The sequence below is a fragment of the Carassius carassius genome, chromosome 14 (assembly GCF_963082965.1).
Source record: "Carassius carassius chromosome 14, fCarCar2.1, whole genome shotgun sequence".
Lineage (NCBI taxonomy): Eukaryota > Metazoa > Chordata > Actinopteri > Cypriniformes > Cyprinidae > Carassius > Carassius carassius.
In genome coordinates, this window is record NC_081768.1 from 31,624,594 (window position 1) to 31,633,983 (window position 9,390).

Here is a 9,390-nt window from a genome sequence, read left to right on the forward strand (position 1 = left end):
GCTCGGCTCCGAAGCGAAAGCTTGAATGCGAGTTGCTCGTGCTGCTTCATATATACCCACGATGCAAATTTCGCAGACCAAGGTACTCGGCGTGCCATCATTTTGTAACCACTCGAAGGTGGTTGGGCTCTCGGGTGAGATCCCATTCGTCAGTCTCTTTCTGACGTAACGTAGAACATGACCGACTGAAAGGGAAATATGGTTTCACTTTAATAGAGCACTAGTAGACTGGTAGGGTTAGGGTTAGAATAAGTTGACTTGAACTTGCAAAGTTACTTATAGTCAGAATGTCTGTTGGGAGACCATCACAATAAAGAATTGGCAGATATTAAGCAGAAAGTCTACTGATACTGTAATGTGAGCTATTTACTGTCAACAGAATGTTCAAAAGGGACCATCAAAATAAAGTGTCACCAAAAATACTAATGGTGATGGATATAGTAATTTAATCTGCAATTAAGTAAAGTGGAGAGAAGAGATTAAGTCTGGAAAAGAGGGATAGTTGATTTGCATGACAGACATGAACATCCAGATTTTTTGTTTGTTTATTTTTTTTTATTATTATTCAACAGGTAACATTCTTCTGTATCTAAATGCAAAAATGTTCATAATTGTTTGAATAAAACGGGGAAACAAATCTGAATATTTATCTTGTAACCCTCTGTAAAATGCTCTTTGTTTGCATGTGTCAATGTTTACGAATAGACTACATGAAATGGGACAGAATTAATTTTACAAAATACATATCATTATAAATAGTGTTCCTGTGGCTCAGTGGTAGAGCATTGCGTTAGCAGAGCAAAAGGTTGTGGGTTTGATTCCCAGGGAACACGTTTGTTAAAATGTTAGCCTGAATGCACTGTAAATTGCTTTGGATTAAAGCATCTGCTAAATGCATAAATGTAAATAAAGGTCATTGCACACTGAGTCTGAAATCTTCACATGCGTTTTTTCATATTCGTGATCCGAAATATTTGTCATGCACAGAGGCCTTGCACACTGAGTCCGATGCGTATTAATGAATACGTTACGAAAAAAAAAAAAAGCAAAACAATACAAAATGGCGTTTTCAACTAGTTAAGATGATTTTTTTCTACTCTCTTTTCTTAAAAAGAGAAAAAGAAAGAGGAAATATTGGGTCCATCCACTCCTTTGATCACGTAGAGAGGAAGGAGAGTTCCACCTCCTAATCAAGGAGCTGCAGGATTATCCAGACCAATTCAAAGTTTACTTTATAATGTCAGTGGCTCAGTTTGATGTTTTGCTATCGATACCGGAGCCACATATTAAAAAGGAGACCACCAATTTCCATGAATCAATTGATCCTGAACAGAGACTGGCAGTAAAGGTATGGACCCGTACGTGCACACACACACGGTTTACAGGGACTTGGTGTGCTATAATTCTAGCTGTGATATAATAATATTTGTAGTATTTTTGATACAATAATATTTGTATATAATTGTAGATATCTGAGCACTGGCGATTCATTCATCACCATTGCCAGCAGTTTTAGGTTGGGCATCAAAACGCAATACATACCAGATTCATCGTAATAACGAGTCATAAACACATCCAGTAAATCCCGGTTTAGTTAGAAAAGTAATCTGTCTAGTACACTGGACGTGACAAAGCAACCGTTGAAAATCATTTTAAATTCGTGTCAATACATAATAAATAGAACACAGCAGCATTTTTCTGTTGGGGATGTGTCCGGTGTAGACATGGCGTAACACTTTTTTTTTGCTTTTTTTCACAGAACTAATCGTTGTGTGGGTTGTGTACGTATGTGTGGGGTGGAGCTATCAAAATAGGGGAAAGCGCCTTTTGGGGTTATGTTTTGGTGATTTCAAATGTCAACATTGGCTACCAGAAATCGCTTACCCCACCTTTAATTTTGATCTTCTGTAAGGCAGGGAAAATGTTGAATATCAGAAATTGTAAAAGTTTACTGCAACAATGGCATCTATGCCATGAACTTCACATACTTCTGATAATCCAGCATTTAGTTGATCCTGATAAATGATCACAGTTTTAAAAATGATGGCCTTTTTATTCTCTGAGTGGCGTTACGACAGCTTCTTTTCCAAGCAGACAGGTAGACAGGCCCGGCCCTAACCAATTTGGTGCCCTAGGCAAGATTTTAAGTGGCGCCCCCTTGCATCGCAGTACAGTACTTGCACTGTTAGTGTACATATACTCACAAGAAACTTAATAGCTTTGTTTTAGACATTCTTTTATTTAACTAAAACAATTGCACATTCAAAATACTAATTATAATAATAATAAAGAAAAAAATAAAAAAGATGAACTCAACATATGAAATACAATATAGATAGCTTACATAAAGTATTACATTTTAAGACTCCCGCAATGAAAAGTGTAAATAAGTGACATTAACTTATATACAATAGAAATACGGCACTGTGCAAAATAAGACATTAGTATCTTATCTTATCTTATCTATCTTATCGTATCTATCTTATATATCTTATCTATTTGTATCTTTAAGTAGGCACAGAAATACTACAAGGATTTGAATAAAAAAATGAAAAGATGATCTTAAAAAGAGCTCTATTGGTGTTTTTGGTCCTGCCTTAAATTACTTCAGAAACTACACCACCACCTCCTTAATCTAACATGACTTGCTACAGCTTGACTTTCCTGGAGTTTCTTGAGGCAAAGTCATCTACAACATCATCATATGACAACTGATTAGAGACCACATGGTTGATGCTTATGATGGCAAGTCCACTGAGACGTTCTTGCATCATAGTAGATCTCAGGTAAGTTTTAATCAGTTTGAGCTTTGAGAAGCTTCTTTCAGCAGCAGCCACTGTAACAGGAAGAGTGGCAGAGATTCTCAAAGCAACCCACATGTTGGGGTACATTTCTGCCAGCTTCTTCACATGCAGGAAGGTCAAAAGTTCCATGTTTGTCATATTCTTTGATGGCAATGGTGGGAAATTCTGCATTTCCCTTGCAAGTTCAATGCCATCAATGTCTGGCTGGCTGTCATGGGTCAGAGCAGTACTTAGGGTTTGACACTTCTGTAGCAGGTCCTCTTCTGCTAAGTTGGGGAAATCAAGGAGCATGCCAAATGTGTTATTCACCTCTCCAAGATTCTGAAATCTCTCATCAAGTGAAGAGATGGCAGTATCCACGACCACATAAAAAAATGTGGTTTTCATTTTTCGCAGTGCATCTTGTATGGGCTCATCTGGAGACTCATAGCCAAAGTGTGTTTTTGTGGTTCTCAAGCGCTTTTGTTTGAGTTCAGCCTCCACGTTCATCTCTTCACACATCTCCTTCGCAATTGTCTGTGCATCAGAAAATCCAGTGTTTCTGTAACTGGTGAGGGAATCTCTTGTTTTCTTCAGCAAGTTGACAGCTACATCAAGCTGCATGGAGGGTGACTGCTGACATGCTGGATCTTGCAGAGAATGTCATACCATATGGCTGTACAAATGCAAAAGCGATAGGATCCAATCTCCTCAGCCAAAGACTGGGCTTCAACTCTCACCACAGGGTCTGCAGTTTTTTCCCTCACCTCCAGAAGAGCCTCTCGGATTTGCCCAGCCTGATAACTTACTGCCTCAATGCTTTTCACCCTGCTTTCCCATCTGGTCTCAGCCCATGATTTCAGAGTGATTTTTGCATATTTCAAGAGGACATCCCACCTTTGGGTGGAGGCTGAGAAGAGCTTGAATAGCTTTGTCAAATGCCCAAAGTAGCCAAGGGCATCTGGTGAGCTTTTTGCAGCATCAGCTACTACCAGATTTAAAGCGTGCGCACCACATGGGACATAAAAAGCTCTTGAGTTCAGCTGAAGCAACTTTGCCTGAACACCTTTATTTTTCCCCTTCATATTGGCGCCGTTGTCATAGGACTGGCCTCTGCAGTCTTCAAATGGGATGTTAAGTTCCTCTAGCCTTTTTAGGATTAGAGATGACAAATGTTCTCCTGTTGACTGCGCTGCCACAAGAAAGCCTAAGAAATGCTCTTTTACTTGAGGAATGTCTTCTTGTGACACTATCCTGACTATGACAGAGAGCTGTTCCTTATGACTCAGATCTGGGGTGCAGTCTAAAATGATGGATAAATATTTGGATATTTTTATCTCTGTCACGATGTGTTCTATTATTTTAGAACTGATGGAGTCTATCAGTTCATTTTGAATTGTTTTGCCAAGATAATGTACATGACTGCCAGCTCCACTTTCCACCCTACTGACATGCTGCTTCATCACTGGATCAAATTTGGCCATGAGCTCCACTTCTTTCAGAAAATTTCCATTGTCTGGTTTATGTAATGTGTCTGTGGAACCCCTGAAAGCCATGTTTCTTTCAGCTAATGACTGATAATTATCGCCACCAATCGATGTAGAACGTCACGCCACCTTTTTCTCTCAGCCTCAACAAGTGCCATCTCTTGTTAATCTATTGTGATCCCTTTTGCAAAACGGACCTCCAAATCCTTCCATGTTGCCATGTGAGCATTATGCTCCTGGCTATCCTCATGGACCTTGAGCAAGTGACTTGCATTTTTCCAGTCCTTTAGTCCTTCCCTATTAAGTTTGTACTCTCTTTTAGAAAAAAGTTTGCAGCAGAAGCAGTGCAAGCTATCATCTTTTTTAGAGTACATAAGCCAGCTTCTTCTGACTTTTTCTCCATTGATTAAGAGTCTGTTAAAATGGTCATGCTGACATCTTCGTCCGTCTTTTGTTTTAGGGAATGTGAAGCTGTTTTCTATTTTAAATGGACCTCTGTGAACCAACTCTGTTCGTACCTTATCAGTTAGAGGAGATGGCCAGTCAGCTGGGTCTATTGGAGCAACAGAAGGTCCGCTTGATGCTGCTGCATACCTGCTAGGTTGTGCTGCTGAGGTGGAGACGACAAGAGGAGCGCTTGATGCAGGTGAGGTGGAGGCGACAAGAGGAGCGCTTGATGCAGGTGAGGTGGAGGCGACAAGAGGAGCGCTTGATGCTACTGAGGTGGAGGCGACAGGAGGAGCGCTTGATGCAGGTGAGGTGGAGGCGACAAGAGGAGCGCTTGATGCTACTGAGGTGGAGGCGACAGGAGGAGCGCTTGATGCAGGTGAGGTGGAGGCGACAAGAGGAGCGCTTGATGCAGGTGAGGCGGAGGCAACAGGTCCAGGAGGAGCGCTTGATGCAGGTGAGGTGGAGGCGACAGGTCCAGGAAGAGCGCTTGATGCAGGTGAGGTGGAGGCGACAGGAGGAGCGCTTGATGCAGCTGAGGTGGAGGCGACAAGAGGAGCGCTTGATGCAGGTGAGGTGGAGGCGACAAGAGGAGCGCTTGATGCAGGTGAGGTGGAGGCGACAAGAGGAGCGCTTGATGCAGCTGAGGTGGAGGCGACAAGAGGAGCGCTTGATGCAGCTGAGGTGGAGGCGACAAGAGGAGCGCTTGATGCAGGTGAGGTGGAGGCGACAAGAGGAGCGCTTGATGCAGGTGAGGGGGAGGCGACAAGAGGAGCGCTTGATGCAGCTGAGGTGGAGGCGACAAGAGGAGCGCTTGATGCAGCTGAGGTGGAGGCGACAAGAGGAGCGCTTGATGCAGGTGAGGTGGAGGCGACAGGAGGAGCGCTTGATGCAGCTGAGGTGGAGGCGACAAGAGGAGCGCTTGATGCAGCTGAGGTGGAGGCGACAAGAGGAGCGCTTGATGCAGGTGAGGTGGAGGCGACAAGAGGAGCGCTTGATGCAGGTGAGGTGGAGGCGACAGGAGGAGCGCTTGATGCAGCTGAGGTGGAGGCGACAGGAGGAGTGCTTGATGCAGCTGAGGTGGAGGCGACAAGAGGAGCACTTGATGCAGCTGAGGTGGAGGCGACAGGAGGAGCGCTTGATGCAGCTGAGGTGGAGGCGACAAGAGGAGCGCTTGATGCAGCTGAGGTGGAGGCGACAAGAGGAGCGCTTGATGCAGGTGAGGTGGAGGCGACAAGAGGAGCGCTTGATGCAGCTGAGGTGGAGGCGACAAGAGGAGCGCTTGATGCAGCTGAGGTGGAGGCGACAAGAGGAGCGCTTGATGCAGGTGAGGTGGAGGCGACAAGAGGAGCGCTTGATGCAGGTGAGGTGGAGGCGACAAGAGGAGCGCTTGATGCAGCTGAGGTGGAGGCGACAAGAGGAGCGCTTGATGCAGCTGAGGTGGAGGCGACAGGAGGAGCGCTTGATGCAGCTGAGGTGGAGGCGACAAGAGGAGCGCTTGATGCAGCTGAGGTGGAGGCGACAAGAGGAGCGCTTGATGCAGCTGAGGTGGAGGCGACAAGAGGAGCGCTTAAGGCAGGTGAGGTGGAGGCGACAGGTCCAGGAGGAGCGCTTGATGCAGCTGCATCACTGCTGGTTTGTGCTGTAGTATGTAACACCAGACTAATAATAAACACAATATTTAAAAAATACAATAAAATGAAATAATATAAATGAGAAACCTAGAGATAAATACATGATGTAGACTATAGTGTATAATATGCAATGTATTTTTTTCAGAAACAAATTATATTAGTAATTCATATATTAGTAATAATTTAAATTTTATTTTCATTACAATGAAATTCTAATTAGCAGAATGCAAAAGAATCAGTAAACTGCAGTATAATATTGCATGTGGGAATGCTAAGTTATGCTCTAACATTAATGATGTGCACTTTAACACAGGTGTAAATTTTAACATGATAAACACACTTTATAGACAATATGAGCTGTAACACAGTTAACAGCTGGCGTTACAACTATGGAATTATTAATATGATTATTAATGGTATTTTGATTAATTATTACAAGCTGGGAAAACGTGAGATAAGGATGTCAATGAAATTAACATTAATACACCTGCTGATTAGATCTAATATTTACACATTTGTCCGAGGAAGGTACTCATATTACTATTTTCCATAATAATAGCGCTAGGCTTATCTGTTAGAACCATTGACCAGTTTTTATTTTGGTTAGAACTAGCAGATAGCGCTGGTTATTTATAGATTAACGTTAGCTAACCACCATGTATGCTAATGACTAATGGCATTATTGATCATCTTTACTGTAACATTACCTTTGTCTTTGTCGCGTTTTTCCTCCTCTTCTTTTCTTTTTTTCCTCCCCTGGGCAGCAGATAATTTGGGACACTTTGACATATTAACTTTTTTGACGCAATAAAAACGAAAATCGAATGGCGGCCGCGGGTAAAAGAAGTCTGATTGGTGGAAGTGTATGATCCCTTCAACTCCCCCCTGGTCACGTTAAAGGAAGAATTTATAAGAGAAAGTCAATGCCATTTGAAAAATTTGATCACAAAAAGAAAGAAAGTCAATGCCATGTAAATCCCATTATTGCTCCACTAGTTGCAGTGTTAATGAAGTACAATAAAAGCGGAAAGTTCCTTACGCGGCTCTGGCGCCCCCCCTAGGGTATAGGGCGCCGGCGCCCTTAGCATTTGCCTATACTGCCTATGCCACGGGCCGGCCCTGCAGGTAGAGAATATGACATACATGTCCTGGTTTGATCTGATTCTGCACTCCTTATAGTTGTATCTACATTCTACATTTTATATTTGATCTAGATTTTTTAGGCTTTAATGTAAATGTTATCTGTATGCACTGGGGTCTGAGGGTAACGCAATTTCGATTCTCTGTATGTACTGTACATGTGGAAATTGACAATAAAGCAGACTTGACTTGACTTATCAATCAGATGTTTGGCCAACAGTCCTTGGGCATGACATCTGAGAGTAGTGTTAGTGAATATGTTGCTTTGTAACTTGTTTAAGGAAGGGAAAACACATATTTTTTCTTAAATATAATGCCACTGTTACTAAATTACTCTACTGTAATGGCACATTCTCTTGCATTTATCAATTTTTTTTATTTCTTTGTATTTTCAAATTGCAAATGACTTGTATTTAAATTAAAAACATTTCTTACACTAATATGTTGTGCTTTGATACATTTGATGATCAGGAATCAGTTTCAGTAAGGAGGTTCAACCAACTCTCAGTTTAACCTTGACTTATCTTGAGATGGGAAAGTCGTGAGTTTTTCAGTTTCAGAACAGCTGAATTGTGTTAGTTCAGTCGACTCTGAGCAGGTTGACTGAGTTTAGTGCGTGTACCATGACTATGAGAAGTCATGATCAGTGGAGCTCTGAAATTACAAATTCACCATCGCAAAAGCACCAACGAAAAGACATCAATAAATAACTTGAATTCTTAATCACTATTATAATATCAGAGGGGAAAACTTTAAAATTATTGAACTAATATTCATTTTCATAGTATCTCTCGGCACAAAAAAAGAAAAAAAGAAAAGAGAACGAAGCAGCATCTAAAAAAATTAATAAAAATAATACAAAAAAAATAATAATTCAATCAAGGTAAAGCTTTAAGCATAAAAGTTTCATGGGTGTGGGCTACAGTACATGACTTTACAAACATCTGACATATTAAATATCATTCAGTGTCTATTTCAATGCAAAGCAGCTTTTTCCACATAGTTTAATGCTCCTTTCACATAGGCTAATTTAATATTCTCTAATCCAACCTGTTACATTTCTTAATTAGAGTAATGAAATTAACAGTTGACTTGTTTTCAGTCGACAGCAAGAAGGCATAAGCTTGCAAAATGGGGGGAGAACATGCACCGGCACCAATGACAGATGAAGAGGAGATGGTTAAGTAAAAGGGAACAATAGCTGTTGCTTCTGGATTTGTAGAAAATTAAAGATGACTAAATAAATTGAGAATAATTTGTTTATTTAGCAGCTGTGGTGGTTGTTACAGCATCTCGTACTACTCATTTATTTTCAGAAGATGCGATGGTGGGAATATGCGTACAACTAACTTGGAGCCCATTTTTCATATGCCACTTATTACATCCTAGATGATATCATTTCGCTAATCAGGATCTGGCTAATTTGGTTCTTTGAACGCACCAGTTGTTAATGATTAGTATGACTGGACTGAGTTATCTGAGATAGGCCCTGTCCTAAATGGCACCCTAAACCGTTGTGGTCTTCTTCCATTCGGGACAGGGCATAACTGTGATGGAGCATGTGCCCAGAATGCCTATGCCTATATCCAGCCCTAACTGTCTGATCAGAGAAGAAAGAGCAGTTCACCATAAAGCCACAAGAGGACTGTCTCATCCTCAGATTGCTCTGGCCAGTGTTCTGCTTTATTCTCAGTAGAATGGCATATTTCAGGCACTTAATATGGCACAAAAAATCTTGGCCATGGTTTATATATATATAATTAATTATGATATGATATGGATGCATGATATGGCACGACGCATTAAATATCCTTAATAATCATAAACATTTTAGAAAAATTAAAAGATAAAAGATATTATCTCCCAGACAGTTTACATTCAATACAAAACCGTGAATTT